Here is a 21,831-nt window from a genome sequence, read left to right on the forward strand (position 1 = left end):
AAGAGGGTTCTCACCAAGAACCCAACAGCCTGGCACCTTACTGTACTTTCCAGCTTCCAGAACTGTGAGAAAATCAGCTTCTTTCATTCCAGCCACCCAGTGTAGCATTTCATTGTGGTCGCTCAAGCTAATGTACACATCATTAAATAGATGAAATAAAAAATTCAGCACCCCAGTCCCACCGCCACCTTCCAGGTGCTCCACAGCCTTGTGTGGCCGCCCTGCTGGATGGCACAGTGTTGGTTTCCATCATGGCAGAAAGTTCCGTGGACAACATTGTGTTGGAGAGATCACCCAGGGTCTGGCGGAAAGTGTTCGTGGATGAGACCACTAAAGATGGGGTGCCAGAGATCCAGGTGCGAAGGCCAGCACCTACTGTGTGCCCATGCACAGTGGGTGCTCCGCGATGGACAGCTGAAGGGTGACTGGCCTGGGTTGGAGGTTGACCTGGGAGCACCTCAGGAGACTGACTTGATGGGCTGAAGAGTCAAGGGAGGCACCTCAGCTCTGCAGCGAGCAGCTGAGTGGATGAGGAGGACGTCACCTCAGGTGGGAACCCACGAGGGAGGCGGGTGGGTGTGGGGAGGAAATGAGCTACAGTCTGAGGTGCAGGGGCCACATGGAGAAGCCCAGGAGGCGACTGGGTCTTGGTCCCTACAGGTCGGCTGTGAGGTATGGGCTGAGCAGAGATTCGGAAACAGGTGGGTGCACGCAGGAGAGGGTGTAGATCAAGAAGAAGGGGTGCAGGAGTATGCCTGGGGACACTCTCATTGGAGAGATGGCCAGAGGAGCAGGAGCAAACCAGGAGCAAGCAGAGGTGCTAGAGACAGCGTCACGGGAAGGGCCCGGGTGCCACCGGGGGATGCTGTCAGTGACCTTGGAAAGAGCAGACGCGGGATGGGGAGCAGAAGCAGCTACGAACGGCTGGCCAGGCAGACTGGACATGAGGAGAGGAGGCAGCTGTGGCTGTAGCTCCTGAAGGGCTTGTTGGTGAAAGGGTTCAGGGCTGAAGGAGATGCGGCAGAGGGGAAAGAAATTTCTTCCATAAAATGGTAAAGATGCCCTGGTGGCGCAAGGGGTTAAGACAACATCACTTGCAATCAGGAAAATGCAAATCAAAACTACCGTGAGATACCATCTCACACCAGTGAGAATGGCACATATTTTAAAAAGTAGCAACAACAAATGTTGGCGAGGGTGTGGAGAAAAAGGAACTCTTGTGCACTGTTGGTGGGAGTGCAGACTGGTCCAACCACTGTGGTGAGCTGTGTGGAGATTTCTGGACCTACTAAACATAGAGCTTCCATAGGATCCAGCAATTCCACTCCTAGGGATTTACCCAAAGGACACAGAAACAGTAATTCCAAAGGGCACCTGCACCCCTATGTTTATAGCAGCACTGTTTACAATAGCTAAGCTATGGAAACAACCCAAATGCCCAAAAATAGATGACTGGATCAAGAAGATGTGGTACATATACACCATGGAATATTACTCAGCATTCAAAAAAGGTAAACACATGCAATTTGCAGCAACATGGATGGCGCTGGAAGGGATCATGCTCAGCGAAATAAGCCAGAAAGAAAAAGAAAAATACCGGATGGTCTCACTCATAGCAGGAATCTAGAAAACTTAAATAAGGGACCAGGAAAAAGAATAACTTTAAGAAAGAAAAAATCAAAATCAACAAACAACTGTAAACCAGAGACACTTTATGGGGGAGGCGGGGAAAGGCAGGATAGGGGTCAAAATAAGGGGGTTGCAATTATATGGGGAATATAAAAATAAAATAAAATAAAAAAGAATTTAACCTCCCAGGGGTAAACCCCTCAGCAACCAGGACAGGTAGGCCTTATTACTGTCCCCTTTTGACAGAGAGGACATGGAGCCCCAGAGAAGCAACGTGACTTGCCCGAGGCCACACAGCAAAGCTCTGGGATAGATGGAGATCAAAATAGAATCTATTTGTTACCAAAGTCTGTGTTCCTCTGCCAAACTGCTTCATCGGTGTTAAAATGATAGCAGAAAAGCGGCCTTCTTTTTTCTCGTCATCTCCCACTCTCTGAGGGAGACAGAGGAAGAATTAGCATCCAATTTTCTCACCCAGTTAGCCTGTTCTCCCTTAAGGGTATCATTGTCCCAGGCCCTGGGAAAGGTCTTAGTTTAATCTGCAGGGAGAAACCTGTATTTGCATCTACTAAAAGCTTCTTGAGACCTGGGAGCCTTAGGGAAAGAGCGACAGATGGGACCATAGATTTCTTCCAGAAACGGTTTCATTTTCTTTGCAATCCCTGGATAATTAATGTGTTGGGGTCAAGAAAATGGCTGGTCACTTCCCACTGAACTGGTGGCGGGGAAGGGGGCAGGGGATAAACGTCTGTTTCTAATTAACAGGAGCAGGAGTGCCCCGCGGCCCTGCCCAGCCCTGGGTGCTGGAGAGGACCTCGGTGTCCTCATTGGTGGAGGTGGCAGAGAGGATTAGAGAGGCAGATGGAAGCTGATCCCTGACCTGTAGCTGCGCCAGCTACGACTTGGAATCCAACCTCACAGGTGGCTGCAGAGCCTCTGGCTTGAAAAGACACAGCCTGCTTCGAGGGATGTCTCAACGTGGGCCCTCAGAAATCAGAAGTGCTCAGCTTCAGTTTTCTGGAGGTGCTGAGGACAAAGCAGCCAGATGGATTTACAGAGTCAACTTCTGTCGCTCCTTCATTTGGCTCCACCTTGGGACACTCTGCATCTCAATTTTCTTTCCTTTTAAAAAAAAAAGATTATTTACTTATGCATACAAAACTGGGGCGTAGACCAGAGATGCGGGGGGGTGAGAGGATTCACCAGAGACAGGGTGGGGAGCAGAACAGGCTGGTCTACTGAAACGCACTGCTGAGGGGAGCAGCGGGTGAGACAGGAGAGGTCGGCTGTGCCATGTGGGTAGCTCCCTGGCTGGGGATCGAACTCATGCTGCAGTGGCTGGCAATAGCTTGATAGCGCTGTCTTTCACCCCTGCACCACCAGGGAGGCCCTGCACCTCAATTTTCAACATGAACTACTCAAACTCATTGCTGTCCACAGAAATAACCACTGTTCAAAGTGTGATGATGATTTTCCACTTTTTTCTCATCATTTTTCTGTTGGGTGGCTGTGCTAGAGTCGACTCATTCAATCTCAGAAGGACCTAGAGGTTATTTCCAGTTTCTTACTATGATTAACACACTGTGAGGAACCTCTCTGTGCCTAATGCATTTGTAGCACCTGGCATCTTTCCCTTGACAGGATTCCCAGAAATGGCAGCCTACCTCCAAGGGGTGCCTGGTGATCCACACCCCCTAATGTTCACAACCTTCTGTATTCACCTTCCTCACCGAATCGGGGCTGAGCTGACAGTCGCGTACAATGACCGTGGGACAGTGTGTGACATGGGAGATTCAGTCATCCAAGGCATTGCAGCTTTGCCTGGGTCTCTTGAGATACCAACTTGGAGAGGAAGTGGATCTCATCCATGATGGCAGCCCGAGCCTTCATCTGCCCTCAACCTCACCAGAGGCCTGGATCCCCAATCCTCAGCCCAGCTACTCCCAGATTCCTGACCCACAAGTGACCGTCAATGATTGTGTTGTTTCAAAGCAGCACGTTTCAAAGCCATAGATAACATGCACACTGGGTCAGAGACCAGAGCATTCTTAGGACTTGGGATGGAGATGCCACCTTTCCTCTTCATGGAACCGGCCTGATGATCTAAGATGACTTCCTCTTAGGAGCTGCTCTGGGCTTGGGGGCGTGGAGTCTATTTGGAAAGCCCTTTCCATGCTCTTCCCACAGGAAGATTGGGTTTTGATTTGTGGCAGTGAACCCTTCCAGGGAGAGCGGTTCACAGTTGCTTCTGTGCCCAGCTCAACCATCTAATAACCACGCTGGCAGCAGAGAAAGCCCAGACTTTTGTAAGTTAATTGCTCCTTTTCTCTCTGCATTCTCAACAAGTTTTTTAGGAGTACAAGCAAAAAATCTGACTTTAGAATGAATATTTCATCAGAGGCCACATGCCCAGGGTCAGGGTTATGGTGAGAGGGTCAGTTTCCATTTCTCTGGCTCACACGCTCAAAAGATCCCCCACGTGATGCACAGATTGAGGGAATCCGCGTGGGCACTTGGAGAAACGAAACGTCTACTCGAGCTTTAATACAGTCAATGAATATTTAGTCAGCATCCTGGAATTGGCTGGGCCTTGTGAAAATCCAGAGGAGTGTAAATCATGGTCTTTGTATTTGAGGTGGTTCCCAGAGGCTGCAAATGGAGAAAAAAGGCCACAGATGTTGTTTTACTAAGTTCAAATCCCAGCTACACCCCCTACAAGCTGTGGACCCAGGACAGGTTTCTGTGCCTCTCTGAACCTGCTTCCTTTAAAAGGAGAAGATAATAATAGTATCTCCCACTTGTGATGCTTGGAGGATTAACTGAGAGCTACGTAGAGATAGTACTGGGCCTAGAGCCTGTTTACCAACCGTTGAGCTTATTGTTAGCGTTAAAGGTCCCATGACGCTTCTGATGCGGCACATCACAAAATAACACGAACGGAAGCTGAATCCCAAGTGTGTGCCACTCATCCAATACCTTCAGCCCTCTGAGTCTTAATCCATCTACCTTGCTGGGTGGTTGTGCAGGTTGAGAAGGGCAGGGTAGGCAAGTGGATGCTAGCTCAGCACGCAGCAGACCCACAAATCACAGGAGCTGCTTCCATTCATAGGAAAGATGATCAGAAAAGTAGAAAATTACAATACAGTGGAATAAACGCTACAGAGAATGTCTTCACTGTTTGAGGTCTGGATGTAATTTGCGGGGAGCCAGCCTGCAATCCATTGTGTGCTAGGATCCGCCTAAGCAAGTCCTCATTTGATGCTGGGTCAGGAACTCTGACCGCAGAGGCAGGAGGACCCTGTGTCCTGTGAACAGATTGTCCTGGAACTTCTAGGAGTGGTGGGTTGTTACTAAGAGCCTTTCAGGCTAGGGCCCAGAATTTGGCTCTACCACCAACTTAGCTAAGTAAAATGAATCAAAGCAGTCACCTCTTTAAACCTCTGTGTCTTCATCTGGAAAGTAGTGTCAGTGAGGACAGTTGTTATGCCCTGAGTCCCAGCTACCTGCTGGGCCTTGCTGAAGCTCTTGACATTTGTTAGCTCACTTAGTATTCATACGTGAAGAAGTACTGTTATCAAAGTCCCATTTTACAGAAGGGTAAGTCATGGCAGGGGGTCACTTGCTAGTAAATGGCCAGCTCAGGATTTAAACCCAGCCAGTCGAATCCCCAGCCAGTGCTCTGAACTTTTAACTGCAGCTTTCTGTTCATGTGATGGGATCTGGAGGAGAATAAAATCAGATAACACTTGTAAAGTGCTGAACTCAGAGTCTGCTGTACAGGGTGTACCAATGTGCTCCGTAAAGGGAGCTACTGGCTACTTCTTGCTATTCTTGATCCACCTTATCCCTGAAGAGTGTTTTTACACTCATACATATTTTAGAAAGGTCATTCCCCCCAGTGCTGGCCATCAGATACACAGCAGATGGTCAGCACTGGCAAGGGACTGATGGCCATTTGAGTGTTCCAGTGAGTGGCGAGTTTTCACAGAGCCTGCCTCCTCTAACTCACCGTATGGGTCTCCGCCTCATGTACCAGAAGCTCCACAGCTCCCTGAGCAGCCAATTACAGTCAGCCAGGCTAATGAGGCCAAGGGCAAGGCCAGGGTCTCCAAGCAGGTCACTGAGCTGAGGCAGGGAGCACAGCCCTCACCCTGTCTTACCAGCAACTGACCCTGCTTCAGGGGCTGGGGGCGTCAGAGGCTCCGCACTGCACAGAGTAGGGGAAAGAGACAGCTTTGCCTCTGTGACCAGGGTAAGCTTCTCTGGGCCTCAATTTCTTTGTCTATAAAGAGAGAGTAGAGGGATCTATCGCAGTTACGTGCTGCTCCTCAAAATGTTGGTGGCTTCAAACAATATAACCATTTGGGAGCTGGCCTGGCTATGGGTTTGCTCTTGCCTTTGTGGTCAGCTCCTGGTCAGCTAATAGGGACTAATAGGATGTCCTCACGCACGCATGTCTGGTGGTGGCAGCTGTGACGGCGGAATGGGGTGAGACAGGACTACAGGTGCTCTTCATGTGTCGTCTGCTTGTCCATGGTGACGGGGACTAGTACAGCAACAGAGCACAAGCCCACACACTGGCCTCATGTTTGCTGGTGTCCGCTGACCAAGACCAGTCACACGGTCAAGGCCAGATCAGAGTGGCGAGCAACTCCAAGGGCATGACCAGATGGAAATCAATTATTTGTGGTCATCGGTTCTAAGGAGTAATTAAAATAATAGAAATCACTGATCAGCTCATAATAGGAGCTGATCAAAACATGTTGAATGAAGAGCCTTCACTTGTGAGGTCAAGGAGAAGTTCAGAGAGGTTGAATCACTTCCCTAGGATCACACAGCTAGTTGGTGAAAGCGCTGGACTCTGAACCCAGGGCTGTCTGATTCCAAAGCTCACATGCACTGTTGTGAGCTTTGGAATCAGCTCTCCCTGCCTTTCAGCTCAAACCCTTCTGCTGCTCTCCCACCGTTTCAGCTCAAACATTAACGGGGACTAATAGAAGCTTCTATCTGGGTTACAAACCCAGTTTTTCTCATCCCACCATGAAGTTCTGGCCTCATTTGAAGCCAGCTGACTTTGTCATCTGTTGTTCCAGGTTGAACGCAGTCTAGCCTGGCACAAAGCAGGCCCCAGAGAGCATTTGTTTGAATAAAAGATATTGTCACCTCCACCCATAAGAGTTTATGCATGCGTGCAGACGAGGAGGGAGAGCACATCGCAAATAGTTCCTGCCTGTTGCAAACAATTTTCGTTCTCCTGTCTCAGTTTTCCTTGGGGAAAAGCTATTTTCTTGTATCTCAGAAAAAAAGGTGACGCTTCCTGGGGGACAGAGAGCACAGATGACCTTACACCTCACTCTTCTCTGGGGAAAAGCAACGCTGACGGTGGCTCTGAGCCAGCCCTGTAAAGGAAAAGGGACTCAATCCAACTACCTGAGATGGGAGGTAGGTGCGATTTATCACGGCCAGTGCAGGACTCTCGGTTCTGCAGGAAACCCTGACGCCCACGAGGTGTCACGCGCCGCCCTGGACCCGTGGAGGCCCCTAAGGTGAGTTTCCTCACTTTTCATTATGTCTGGAAGTTTCCACAAATCATAGGATCCAGTGATTTCACTTCTAGGAATCTACGCAAAACACTAATTTGAAAGGAAACCTGCACCCCTACGTTTGTTGCAGCACTATTCACAATAGCTAAGATATGGAAGCAACCTAAATGTCCCAGGACAAATGAATGCATCAAGAAGATGTGGGGGCCTCCCTGGTGGAGCAAGGGGTTAAGCACCGCACTATGAAGCAATCCGCACCCTCTGCAGCACGAGTTCGATCCCTGGCCGGCCAGGGAGCAACCCACATGGTAAAGCAGCCCTCTCCCGCCTTGTCCGCTGCTCCCCTCAGCAGTGTATTTTGGTCGATCTGCCTGTTCTGTTCCCCACACTGTCTCTGGTGAATCCTCTCACACAACCCTTCCCCCCGCATCTCTGGCCTGCACCCCAGCTCTTGTATGTATAAATAAATCTTTAAAAAAAAAAAAGATATGGGATACACACACACACACTGGAATACAACTCAGTGATCAAAAAAGATTTGCCATTTGTAGCACCAAGGATAGAGTGGCAGCTAGTGGCACTCCTGGCATCTAGTGGACACAGGCGAGAGTAGCTGCCCAGCATCCTACAGTGCACAGTCTCCATGCTGCCCTGTGGTCCCAGATGTCCCCCAGTAGCAAGGTTGAGGAGCCCTCACTCACACACAGGGAGCCTTACTGGACTGGGAGCTAAAGCTAGAGATCCCATTTGATTCTCACAGTGGCCTGCTCAGAGGCCCAATTTACGGGAAAGGAAACTGAGGGTGGGGTGGGAAGGGGCTTGAGACGGCAGAGCCGGAGCTTGCAGAATCAGGGTCACGTCACCCTCCTGACTTCAGAGCCTGCGCAGGCCCCTCCCCACGCTCCAAGCCCCAGCTGCTGGGTTACTCTTTTGAAAATTAAAATGACGCTGCATTATAACATTAAGTAAGTTTCAAGTATGGGTTTGTTTTTCATTTTAAATTTATTTATTTATTTTCTTACGTCATTGCTCATTTTTGTGCAACATTTGAGTTCTTCCCTCAGGTGTATTCCCCCCCTTCCCCCCCCCCACATTCCCTTCACTCCGTCACCACAGTCCTGGGCTCTTCCCTGCCCTGCTTTGGCCCCCTCCCCTGCTGGATGCCTCAGATCTACCATGGGTTTGCAAATTTTGTCTTTTTCCTGACCCTTTGTTCAGTTTCCCTCCTGTAAGTGAAACCATCCGATATTTTTCTTTTTCTTCTGACTTATTTCATTGAGCATAATCCCTTCTAGCTCCATCCATGTTGCTGCCGATGGCAAATCTTTTTTGATCACTGAGGGGGGTGTGTGTGGGGGGGGCGGGTGTTGGAAGGACATGGAGCAGGTTTTCTGATCCAGCAGACCGGGTAAAGGAGGAGTCCTGGAGCCCTCGGTGGCTTTTGCAGGTTTTTTATTTAGATTACCAGGTACATGGCAGGCAGGGGTGCTGGGGGGCCAGAAGGTGCTGCTGTCAAAGGGAGCTCACCTGGGCTAAGACTAGGCTTTTAAGGGCGGTGTCACGGGGACACCAGCAGAAGCTAAGAATGAACGGAAGCCAAAAGAAGAGGAGAAGCAGAGAGAACGCCGGAGAGCCCAGATAGAGTGAGGATTTGCTGGGGGCTAGGAGGACTGCCAGCCTCCCGGCCCCCCAGCACCCCTGCCTGCCATATGCCTGGTGAACCCCAGTGGCAAAAGCCACTGAGGACTCTGACTCCTCCTTTACCCGGTCTGCTGGATCAGAAAACCTGCTCAGTGCCCTGTTCCTATCTGTAGGGTAAGGTAAAAGGCAGAAAAGCCTGATACTTTTTACCTTACCCTGCAGTATCCCATATCGCCCACATCTTCTTGATGCATTCACGTGTCCTGGGACATTTAGGTTGTTTCCATATCTTAGCTGTTGTGAATAGTGCTGTGTAGGGTAAATAAAAAGCATCAGGCTTTTCTGCCCTCCCGCCATCAGGATAGATGACGGAACCCTGCGGTCCTGAACGCATGCCTGATGGCGGGCACCTGGAGCAGGGTGTGGGCCTAGGTAGATGGGATTCACCTGGGCTGAGACTGGGCTTTCAAGGGCGGCGTCACGGGGACACCAGCAGAAGAAGAACGAATGGGAGAGCAGAGAAAAGAACCACGAGAGAAGCAGAGAGAACTCCAGAGAACACCAGAGAGCCCAGAAAGAGCAAAGACTTGCTGGGGGCTGGGAGGCCTGCCAGCCTCCCGGCCCCCCAGCACCCCTGCCTGCCGTGCACCTGGTAAATCCCAATGAAAGCCTGAAAAGCCGCTGAGGGCTCCAGGACTCTCTCTTCCCCTTACCCTGTCTACTCAGATCACAGAGATCCTGCTCAGTGCCCATTCCTGCCCCTTACATGCTGCAACAAACGTAGGGGTGCAGGTTTCCTTTCAAATTAGTGTTTTGTGTAGATTCCTAGGAGTGGAATCACTGGATCCTATGATTTGTGGAAACTTCCAGACATAATGAGAAGTGAGGAAACCCACCTCAGCTGCCTCCACGGGTCCAGGGCGGCACGTGACACCTCGTGGGCGTCAGGGTTTCCTGCAGAACCGAGAGTCCTGCACTGGCCGTGATAAATTGCACCCACCTCCCATCTCAGGTAGCTGGATTCATTCCCTTTTCCTTTACAGCGCTGGCTCAGAGCCACCATCAGCGTTGCTTTTCCCCAGAGAAGATCCTGGTTGTTTCAACCTGAAATGTCTCCAGGTAATCAAAGCTCCCCTGGAGTAGGGGTGGGGTGTAAAATTGCCCCCAGTAGAGAACCACTGGACAGTCTGGATTGTTATTACTTAACAATGATTCCCTTCTCCTATGAGACCGAGGTGCCTGTCAAAGGGAGCTCTGGCTGGGTCAGGCTTTGGAGGTTGCCCCAGGGCCTGCAGTGGGTGGCACGGTCAATGGGAAGCCGCAAGGCTTAATTCCTCAATAATGAGATTGTCATGATGAGTAAGTGCTTTGGGGGCTAAGATTTATGTTGAAATTTTGAAAAATCTTCCCAGGAGGATTGTCTGGAAATTTTTCTAGCTGGGGTTCTGTTGAGGATGTCCCAGGATGACTTTGGACATGAGGTTTTTTTTTCTTTTTTTACAAGATTTATTTTTTACAAGAGCTGGAGCACAGGCCAGAGGCACAGAAGGGTGAGAGAATTCACCAGAGACAGAGCGGGCAGACAGACTGAAAGCACTGCTGAGGGTAGCAGTGGGCGAGACAGGAGAGGTCTGCCGTGCCATGTGGGTATCTCCTTGGCCGGCCGGGAATTGAACCCACGCTGCAGAGGCTACGACAGCTTCGCAGTGCTGTGCTCAACCCACTACGCAACTGGGGAGGCCCGAGGTCTTGATATAATGCCTTGAATTTAGAGACTCCCTTCTCCTGCAAAAGGTGCCTTTTAAGATTTGAAGCCATTGGGCCTCCCTGGTGGTGCAAGGGGTTAAATCTCAGCACTCTGAAGCTATCTGCAGCCACTGCAGCACGAGTTCGATCCTCAGCCTGGGAGGTGACCCACATGGCACAGCAGACCTCTCCTGTCTCACCCTCTGCTCCCCTCAGCAGTGTATTTCAGTGGATCTGCCTGTTCTGCTCCCCACTCTGTCTCTGGTGATTCTTCTCACCCCCTGCACCTCTGTTCTATACCCCAGTTCTTGTATACATACATACATAAAAACATACATACATAAATAAATATAAATACAATTTGAAGCCATAGACTGTGTTTTGCAGAAACATTATAAAACACAGAACAGGAAATATATAAAGAGGAAGCCCAGAACTCAAACCCTATCACTCAGAGAGAATTTCTATTATAATATGTTTCTATTACACTATATGGGTGTGTGAATGTGTATGTGTTTTTAAAAGGGAACATACCATTTTCTGACCTTCCCTTTTCATCTAACAGCACATCTGGAACATCTTTACATATCATTAAGCAACAAATATTCTTTCACAAAATTCTCTTATTTTTCCTGCTTGAAAACCTTCTGTGGCTTCCGAAGGCCTGGGAGCAGTCAGACTTCACAAGGGGAACTGGCTGAGGCCAATGTATCTTGCAGCCCACGGTTTGTGTTGAAGCACAGTCCCTTACAGGTGTTACCCGGGCACGGGAGGCTGGGACCACAGGCCTTATGAGGGAGAGGGCAGAGACGGGGTTTGGGGAGTCACTCCTGCCTCCAGGATGACGCGCAGATGTTGTTGGCTGCTGCTCTTTCTCTCCAGTGCCCAGCCTCAGTCTGTTTTTCTGACTGTATCCGTCATTTATAGAATTCTTTCCAGTTACTGCTCTGGAATATATTTACTCATTTCCTCTTGTCATTTTTATCAGGGGCCATTTCCAACCCAAAGAGTGCCATGATAAACGTCCTTACACATAGGCATTCCATCCTCATTACTTGTGGATGCCATATTTCAAACTCCACCATTAACGTTTGTTTGTAACTCCAAAAGAGACATTTGTGGTGCTCTGGTGGGCAGTCGTGGGCATGCGCATGCATAGAGAGGTGAAACATTTGACCCGTACGATGCTCGCATTCCCAGCTGAGGTCCAGCGAAAGGAAGCTCTGCCCTCTTGTTTCCCTCGTACTGTGAACACGTGTCCTTTCATGGTATATTTAGTTGCACATTTTTAGCATGCAAGTGCTTTTTAGGCATGATTTTGCTATTTACAATGGCTCCCAAATGTCATGCTGACGTGGTGTCATGTCTAATGTTCCTAAGAAATACATGTGTTCAGTAAGTTTCCTTCAGGCATGAGTCATGGGGCTGTTGGCTGTGAGTTCAGTGTTAATGAATCAAATATATAAATATATATATTTATATATTATATAAATATGTGTGTGTCTATACAATGTGGTGTCTTTAAACAGAAGCACACATAAGACAAGATAAAAATGTTGATAAAATGTGACCAAAATGTGTTGATAAAATGTTGATAAAAATGTGACCAGAGCTTTGCAGGAAGCTAACCTTATATTTCTCCTAGGGCCTAGGAGCAGTGACTATGATTAATTCAGTTGACAAAATGAATGACTTACAGAATATGACTACTTTATAGAACATGACTACTGCACATAAGAAGAATCAATGCATTTCTTTGCATGTGATCATGATTATTGCCTTAGAATAAATTCCTGGAAACAAAATTAATTGGGTCCAAGTAGAATACCTCTTTGGAGTCTTGTATCGGTTTTGCTATGAAACAAACCTCTCTCCAGCTCAGTGGCTTGAAATAATAGCACTTTTTATTTCTTACAAGTTTAGGGGGTAGCTGGTTTTGTTGATTGGGATAAAGCTCCGCAGGTTTCTGTTGAGTTTGCAGATGTGTATGGTCTGATGGTGGATGGGTCGGGGCTGGCTGGCCTAGGACGACCTCTCTTACAGGTGAGGGTTAATATTTCCCATCCTCCGGAAATTTGCCTCTATTTGTCCCTGTGGCAGCATCAGAGTTCCAGAAGACTGAGTGGAAATGGTCAAGTCTACTTAAGATCTGGGTCTACAGCTGTCACAAAAATCATTTCTGTGGCATCCTGTTGATCAAAGCAAGACCAAATCCAGATTCAAGAATAGACTCCAGCTCTTGAAAAGAACTGCAAAATCACACTGCACAGGGCATGGCTACAGGGAGGGAGGAAGACTTGGGAATGTTTCTGCAAACAGAATCTCCCTCCAAGAGCCAAAGGGCCTCTCACTGATCCTTGCTAACACAGAGACATGGCATTGGCAGCATAGTCAAGCAGGAAGTAGGCCCTACACAGCTGGCCAACAGTGTGGCCTTGGGGAAGCAGCTTCACTTCTTTGACCCTCAGTTTTCTTCTCTGTAAAATTGGGATTAAAAAGGGCATACTATTTTTTATTGGCTTAGCATGAGAATTTATTGGTAACACTAAGCCTGGGGAGCAGTATATGCTTAATAGTCAGTTTCCATCACAGTATTTATCTGGATCTGTGGCAGGTGAGGATCTGTGGCAGGTGAGCTCACAAACACAATCTGAGGTGAGTATCATCTCTATCCACTGATGAGATAAGCTGAGCCCCAGAATGGTGATGTGACTCACTCAAGATCTCAGAGCTGGGGGGTGGAAGTGTCAGTTTTTGTAGCGGGGCTTATTTTTACAAACCTCCAGAAGATGCTGGTCCTTGAGCCAAGAATGCAGCTTGCATTTCATCACGGATACACCCATTCCACCATGAGGAAGTATCAAAGAAAGCTGAGTAGGGAGCAGGGAATTTCCACCCCACCCAGCAGAAGTGAAAGGCTTTTCTCTGTCTCTTCTAGGCTGGCATCAAAGGAGATACACTGGAGAGTCAGGACATTCACACTGTCTGAGGACACCTTACTCTGCTGTCAGAGGAGGACACATTTGTACCATAGTGATTGACAGCTGAAGCTAAAATATGTCCAGTATGGCTCTAAATGGATGCAGAAGAAATCTGTAAGACAATTATATTACAAAGGTCTTAAGGAGAAATAGATTGCTGAACCTCACTTGAACTGGTAAAATGGTAACAGTAGATTGTATATATCTATATATATAGATATATAGGTATAGATATAGATAGATATAAATAGACTTATCTGAAGCAGTTTTGAAAGGGAGCTCTATAGCACCAGGGCCTCTCTGGTGACCAAGGGCTTAAGTCTCAGCACTATCTCTGCTATGGCCTGAGTTCAATCCTTGACCAGGGAGCTAACCCACATATGGAGCAGCAGACCTCTCCTGTCTCGCCCGCTGCTCCCCTCAGCAGTGTATTTCAGTCAGTCTGCCTGTTCTGCTCCCTACTCTGTCTCTGGTGAGTCCTCTCACCCCCCACACCTCAGGCCTGTTCCGCTGCTCCCCTCAGCAGTGTATTTCAGTCAGTCTGCCTGTTCTGTTCCCCATTCTGTCTCTGGTGAATCCTCTCAACTCTCACACCTCTGGCCAACACCCCAGTTCTTTTATTTTTTTTTTATTTTTTATTTTTTAACACCCCAGTTCTTTTAAAAAAGTATAAATGTAAAAGCAAATACATTTCATTTAAAAAAAAATCAATAGCACTAAATGCATATATGAGAAAAGAAGTCTCACATCAATAATCTCCTACTTCAAAAGTATAGAACAAGAAGAGCAAAACAAACCTAAAACAAACAGAAGGAAGGGAATGATAAAGGTAAGAGCACAAATCACTAAAACTGAAAACAATGAAAAAAATCAATGAAACCATCATCTTTGAAAAGATCACCACAATTGACAAATCTAAGTCTAAGAGAAAAAGTCACGAATTACCAGTATCTCCTGATACTGGTAAGACAGGATCTATCACTACAGACTCTGCAGATATATCAAAAGATAATAAGTGGGCCTCCCTGGTGGCACTAGGGGTTACGCCAGCACTGTGAAGCTGTCCGCAGCCTCTGCAGCATGAGTGTGATCCCCGGCCAGCCAGGGAGCAGCCCACATGGCGCAGCAGACCTCTCCTGTCTCACCCGCTGCTCCCCTCAGCAGTGTATTTCAGTCAGTCTGCCTGTTCTGCTCCCCACTCTGTCTCTGGTGAGTCCTCTCACCCACTGCACCTCAGGCCTGTACCGCAGTTCTTGTATGCATAAATAAATAAATATTTTTTTAAAAAAGATAATAAGAGGCTCTACAAACAATTCCATTCACAGAAATTTGACAAACTCAGTGAAATGGACCAATTCCTTTAAAAACACAAACTACCAAAACTCATGCAAATTGGAGTAATTTCAATAGCAATATAACTATTAAGGAAATTGAATTTGTAATTTAACAGCTCCCCCCAAAGAAATTGCTAGGTGGTTCACTGGAGAAGCCTACAAAACATTTAAAGCATCAACAACAATCCACACAATCTCTTCCAGAAAATAGAGGAAGGAAGTACTTCCCAACTTATTTTATGAACAGTGTTTCTTTGACATCAAAACCAAAGACATGCAAAAAAGGGAACTACAAAACAATATCTCTCATTAGTTTAGCAACAAAAATATTTAGCAATATATTAGCAAATAGAATTTAACATATAAAAAAGAATTATATATCCCAACTAATTGGGGTTTATCCCAGAGATACAAAATTGGCTCAATCTTCAAAAGTCAATCAATGTAATCTTCCATAATAACAGAATAAAGAAGAAAAATGTCATGATTATATCACTTGATGTGGAAAACATATTTGACAGTGTTCAATACCCATTCACGATAAAAGCTTTTAGGAAAATAGGAATAAAGGGAACTTCTATAACTTGATAAAGAGCAAAATGAAATGTCTATATTTAATGTTATTGTTAATGATAAAAGAAAGAACCCTTCCCCCTCCAAAGTCAGGAACAGGGCAAGGATATTTGCACTTACTACTTATTCAACACCATGCTAGAAGTTCTAGCTAGTGTAATATGGTAAGAAAAGGAAATAAGGGCATAAAGATTGGAGCGGGAGAAATAAAACTGTTCCATTTACAGATAACATGATTGTCCACATAGTAAACCCCAAGAAATTTATAAAACATGTCCTAGAACAAATATTTTCAGCAGGGTTTGAGGATACAAAATGATATAGGCTATGTAAACAAAAATCAATTGTATTTCAATGTATTAGCAATAAACTCAAAAATTTTAAAATATAATCCTATTTATAATTGCTGGAAAAAAGGATGTAAGCCTAATAAAACTTGTAAAACACAATACAATAAAAAACTCAAACAAGATCTAAACAGACATAATGTTCATGGATTAGAAGACAGCATAATAAATCTATCAATTCTACTCAAATTGAAGGATAGATCTAACACAATTCCTTTAAAATCTCAGAAAGATTTTTTTGCAGATACAGACAAGAATATTGTAATATTTAATGGCAAAGCAAAGAAGCTAGGATAGCTGAAAACAATTTTTTAAAAAGATTTATTTATTTATTTTATACAAGAACTGGGGCACAGGTCAGAAGCAAGGGAGGGTGAGAGAATTCACCAGAGCCAGAGTGGGGAGCAGAGGAACAGAGCAACTGAAGACACTGCTGAGGGGATCAGCGGGCGAGGCAGGAGAGGTCTGCTGCGCCATGTGGGTTCCCCCTGGCCGGCGGGGAATTGAACCGGCGCTGCAGAGGCAATGGACAGCTTCGCAGCGTCGTACTCAACCGCTGCGGTACTCAACCGCTGCGCCACCAGGGAGGCCCCTGAATACAATTTTTTTTTTAAAGATTTATTTATTTATACAAGCACTGGGTACAGTCAGAGACGCGGGAGGGTGAGAGAATTCACCAGAGTCAGAGTGGGGAGCAGAGCAGGCAGACTAACGAAATACACTGCTGAGGGGAGCAGCGGGCGGCAGGAGAGGTCTGTGTGCCATGTGGGACCCTTGCCCAGCAGCCGGGGATCGAACCGGCGCTTCAGAGGCTGCGGGCAGCTTTGCAACCCAGCGCTCAACCGCTGCGCCACCGGGGAGGCCCCTGAATACAATTTTAAAAAGAACGAAGTGAGAAGAAACAATCTACCGAATTTCAAGATTTATTATATAAATACAATAATCACAGCTGGTAACTGCAGAAGACAGGCATGTAGACCAGTGCAACAGAATAGAGTACTCTAAAATAGATCCACATAAATGTGCCAATCTTTTGACAAAGTTGTAAAAATAATTCAATAGAGATGGCCTTTTCAACAAATTATACTGAAGCAAGTGTTTATTGGCAGACAAAAAAATGAACCTCATGCAAATGTCAAACTTCATAAAAAATTAATTCAACATGGATCACAAAACTTAGATGTGAAAAGTAAAACTATAAACTTTTTAGTAAAAGCATAGGAGAAACTCTTTTGGATATAACTGAATTCTTAGATCTAATTCCAAAACATAATCCATAGAAGGAAAAATTAATAAACTGGGCTTGATCAAAATTAAAAACATTTCTCTGTGAAGGACTCTAGTAAGAGCATGACAAAACAAACGACAGACTGGGAAAAATATTTGAAAACCACATATCCACCCATGAGTTAGTATGTAGAATGTAGAGAAATAGATTAAAAATTCAACTATAGTCTTTTAAATAATAGTTGTTAACTTATTAATTATTATTATTATTAAAATGTGCAAAAGACATACAGATGGCAAAAAAAAAAAAGATTTTCAACGTCATTAGTCAGCAGGAAAATGCAAATTAAAACAAGATAATATATACATATCAAAATGACTATAAAAAGTTAGTGACACCACCAAATGCTGGTGAAGATCTGGAGAAACTGGATCACTCATAGATTATGGGTCGTTGGGGATGTAAAATGATACTGTTGCTCTGGAGAGTGTTTAGCAACTTCTTAAAATTCTAAATACCTAACTACCATATGACCTAGCACTTGGGGGCATTTTTTTCAGAGAGAAATGAAGACCTATGTTCACACAATTATCTGTAGTTCAAAGGTCACAATGTTTGTAGCAGATTGGGTTTTTTTTTAAAGATTTATTTTTATTTATTTATGCATACAAGAGCTGGGGTGCAGGCTAGAGATGCAGGGGGTGAGAGGATTCACCAGAGAGAGAGAGTGGGGAGCAGAACATGCAGATCTACTGAAATACACTGCTGAGGGGAGCAGCGGGTGAGACAGGAGAGGTCTGCTGCGCCATGTGGGTCACCTCCCTGGCTGGGAATCGAACTTGGGTTGCTTTATAGTGCTGTGTCTTAACCCCCTGCGCCACCAGGGAGGCCCCAGTAGGTTTCTTTCTTTCTTTTTAATAACAAAGTGCCTTACATTGGAAACAAATCTAATTTCTTTCAGTGGGTAAATGGTTAAATCTGCTGGTGTTACATGCCATGGAATACTACTCAGCAATAATAAGAAACACTCTTCCAAGTGCAACAACCTCCAGAGATTATACTGAACAGAGAGCCAATCCCCAATGATCTCACTTGTCATTATTGAAATGACAAAACTATAGAAATTGAGAACAGATGAATGGTTGCCAGGAGTTAAGGAAGGGACATGGACTCCGCTAAGAAAAAAAGCAATGTGAGAGGTCCTGGGTGATGGAAATATTTTGTATCTTGACTGTATCAATGTCAACATCAGTTATATTGTAGTAGAGTTTTGCAAGATGTTGCCAACTGGATATAGGATAGATGAGTTTCTATTATGAGTTCTATTCTTCTTGCTTGTGAATCTATGATTATCTCTCAAAGTTAAAAGATTAATTAAAAAAGGGAATCCTGTCTATAGTTGATCAATCATTTCCAGTTCCTACTTTGTAGAAAGAAGCAGTCAAAATAGTGAGAATAAAGAGAATCAAGATTTGCCAATGTAAGGCTGAATGTTAATAATATTCTCCTAGCTTTGTCCTCTTCTGTCATTCAATTAGGGGGTCTACTGAGATTATTCTAGGGGCTTCCGGTCTTTCATCTATTTATCACTATTATTATTTGTTAATGCTTCCACAGGGTGAATTCACTCAGCTTTCAGGTTGCCCTGGCAACCTAAGACTAATGTCCCCACTTGCTACTAAGAGAAATTAGAAAAATGATTTGCTTAGAAGCCTCTGAATACAGGTCCCACAATTTTTTTCTTCCTCTTCCTGGCATCTGCATCATTGGATTTGGAATAACTCTTTATTTTTCCTGATCATTAAATTCCTCTTCATCTAGCATCTATTTTAGGTCATTTCAGAAATTACTGGCTTTTGAAAACAAGAAAAGACTCAAATCCAGCATTTTTTCTGGACCTGAATCTTTCCATTTAGGGCTAATTTGGACAAAACCAAGGTTTCCTCTGGGCCCATGAAGGAGTTGCTGTGGATCGGAAAACAGTGAGATTGCAGAACTTCTCTTCCTGCAAAGGGTTTTGTAATTTTTCCTGATACTTCTGGGAGTAGCTGCTCTCAGCTGACCACATTTGGGGCAGGTGTGGGGTGGGATGCTGAGATGGCATTGCTTCTGGTGTTCCATGCTTCCTGTGAAAGACTCCCCTCCCCCTGCCCAGGGATAAAACTGGGAAGCGGAAACAGGCAACTGGAAAGAGGTGGCTTTGAGATCTGCCTCCCGCACCCCTGCCAGCCCCCACCCCAGAGCAGTCCATGGCTTCTCTATGGTAGTGTCATCCAGGGGAAATCATGGGGAATTTTACTTCAAATTACATCATTTACATTGGGAGAAGGGAATCACATGTTTCACAGACCTACCATTTGCCAGGGATGATGTTGGATGCTTTGTTATGCCTTAATGTGTTGAATCTACATTCCTGAATCTTCAAAACCACTCACTGAATTAAGTATTTGGATGAACCCCACTATCTAAATGAGAACAGCAGGGCTCAGAGAAGGGAGATTTGCCCTTAAGGACACACAACTGCTACTTAGTGGAGTCGGAATTTAAAGCCAAATCTTTCAGAATCCAAAGTCCAGAGGCAGTTTCCTGTAATGACTAATTGGTTAAGAGCGCAGACTGCAGTTAGATGGATGGGGGTTGTCCGAGCTGTGTGACTGTGGGCAAGTGATTTAACTTCTCTGAGTCTCGGTTTCTTCATTTTTCTATAGAGGGGATTAAGAATTGTTTCTGTGGTCAGGGATTTCAGGAGATTTTTGTCTGCAAAGCACTCAGTGTGTGCCTGGCCAATAAACAATGGATAAAAGTCAGCATTAATTTGTTTCCAAGAAGTAAGGGCCACTTGATTTTCAGTTCCATCTCCAAGCACTTTAATTTTTTCGCAACCACTCAGAGCTTGATGCTGTCAATGCCCTGCTTAATTAAAGATAGGAATTGTGGGGAGGGGAAGGGGAATTTCCCTCTACCCCTCTGGGTTCTTCTCAGCTTGGGCAAACAAATTAATATCAGACAGGTTAATAACAGGAAATAAAAATACAGATTTAAATTTGTCCATAAGTGCCCATATAGACATAAGGGAGTGTGAGGAACACGCTGGGCTCTGGAATGGGATAGGAACCCGGGGCTTCCAGGGGAGAGGAACTCACAGGCGGACCACAGGCTGATTCACATGAAGAAGGACAGGTATTCTGTAATTAGATGTCTGCCCTGCCATATAGGTTAGGTTTTTCAAATAAAAACCTAATTCTGCTAAAACCTAGTTCTGGGTAAGGCCACCCCCCACTAGTTTTCATTCTTTCAGGTTGTTAAGGGAGAAGTTTCTCAAGAGCTTGCAGGCCCTCCATGGACCTCAGCTGGAAACAATCCCTATGTCAAAGCGGCAGATCTGGGGGGGTCTGTTCTGAACATCTCCGTGGGAGCCCATCTTTCAGAATCCTAATAATGGCCAGTCTTTTGTAAATCACCAAATGGGGGACACTGCAGGCACTTCACCCCCAAGCCTCATTTACATGTAATGAGTGCCAAGGTCTTGCTGTGAAAGGACGCTCAGTCCCTGCTCTCAGCGGTGGCTGCTTGGAGGCAAAACCAAACCAGGGCTCCTGCCATATCATCCCCGCAGCAGCAGCAGCACCAGGGGCAGCTCTCAGACCCAAGGCGCCCCAGTTCCCAAGAACTCGGGGGACCCCTGAGGGGAAGGACTGAGGGGTAGCTGCTACCATCCCTCTTTCACAGATTAAGAAACTGAGGCCTACACAAGATGAATTCATCCTGAGAGCTGCCTGGATTCAGGGGGACCTCGATTTACATAAAACACTTCTGAGGCTGGCGTTGAACACGGAAACCCCCCTGTGAGTTGCAAAGGTGCTTTCCGAGGAGACATCGCCGCCCGGGCCCCGCTCCCAGCTGTTAGTTCGGCTTCTCACGCCCAGTTACCCAAACCGCGGCATCTCGGAGGGGACAGCGGCCACCGGGGCCCCCCCGGGCCGGGCCCGGGAGAAGCGGGGCGGGGACGGGAGCCCCGGGCAGTCTGTGACGTCAGAGGCCGCCGACTCAGGCCGGTTGTTAGGCCGACGCCGAGGGGCTCCGGACGGAGAAGCAGGGAGGGCGCCGTAGCCTCCATTTCCTCACCTGCGAACGGGGGCCAGGCGAGCCCCGCCGGCCGCGTGGTGGTGACTCGCGGGTGCGGCCCGGCCCACGCGCAGCCGCGGCTGTGGGAAGGCGGCCCGGGCCGTGAGGGGGCGGGGCCTCGAGTCCCTCGGGAGGAGGCCCGCGGGGGCGGGGCCTCGGCCGGAGGCGGGATTCCAGGGTGGGGGCGGGGCCTCGGGCGGGAGGCGGGATTCCAGGGTGGGGGCGGGGCCTCGGCCGGAGGCGGGATTCCAGGGTGGGGGCGGGGCCTCGAGCCCCTGGGGAGGAGGCCCACAGGGGCGGGGCCTCGGCCGGAGGCGGGATTCCAGGATGGGGGCGGGGCCTGGGGTACAAGCGCTCGGCGGGGCTTGAGGTCGGCCCGGGGGCGGGGCTTCTAGAAGTCGGGGCGGGGCTTTGTGGTGCGGGTGGGTCCGTTCTGAAGCCTCGAGAGGGGATTCCGGGCCAGGGAGCCGGGAGGCTGACTGAGGACTTGGGTGGGCAGAGGGTGGGCTCGCAGGAGCTCATGTTCCGCTTTTAAGGGGCCCTGAGGGCCCCTCTGAGGAGTCGGGGGCGCGGCCCTGCAGGTCCCAGGTGGTCCGCTGGTGGAGCCCCAGGAATCCCGCCCCGGGCTCCGACGAGCGGTGGGCGTGGCGCGGGCCGGTCAGCCGACGAGTGGGCGACGCGTGC

General features: G+C 47.2%; 1 protein-coding gene and 1 long non-coding RNA gene across 3 annotated transcripts in view; one reads left to right on the plus strand and one right to left on the minus strand.

The window, feature by feature from the left end:
• Nucleotides 1–1,710: 1,710 nt before the first annotated feature.
• Nucleotides 1,711–21,192, minus strand: LOC129145800 (uncharacterized). Of its 2 annotated transcripts, XR_008551873.1 has the most exons (4): nt 21,148–21,192; nt 13,340–13,652; nt 2,510–2,751; nt 1,711–2,062 (listed from the first exon to the last, which is right to left on the minus strand). It is a non-coding gene; the product is annotated as an uncharacterized LOC129145800 (long non-coding RNA). The 2 variants fall into 2 exon arrangements; XR_008551874.1 differs by lacking the exon at nt 13,340–13,652.
• Nucleotides 21,137–21,831, plus strand: part of CORO1C (coronin 1C) — a 67,373-nt gene continuing 66,678 nt past the window's right edge. Inside the window, exon 1 of the mRNA XM_054695288.1 lies at nt 21,137–21,199. The gene's annotated coding sequence lies outside the window, so the exon portion shown is untranslated. The remainder of the gene's footprint in view (nt 21,200–21,831) is intronic.

This window comes from Talpa occidentalis, unplaced genomic scaffold, assembly GCF_014898055.3.
Source record: "Talpa occidentalis isolate TD23 unplaced genomic scaffold, MPIMG_talOcc4v2.1 talOcc4.14, whole genome shotgun sequence".
Taxonomy (NCBI): domain Eukaryota; kingdom Metazoa; phylum Chordata; class Mammalia; order Eulipotyphla; family Talpidae; genus Talpa; species Talpa occidentalis.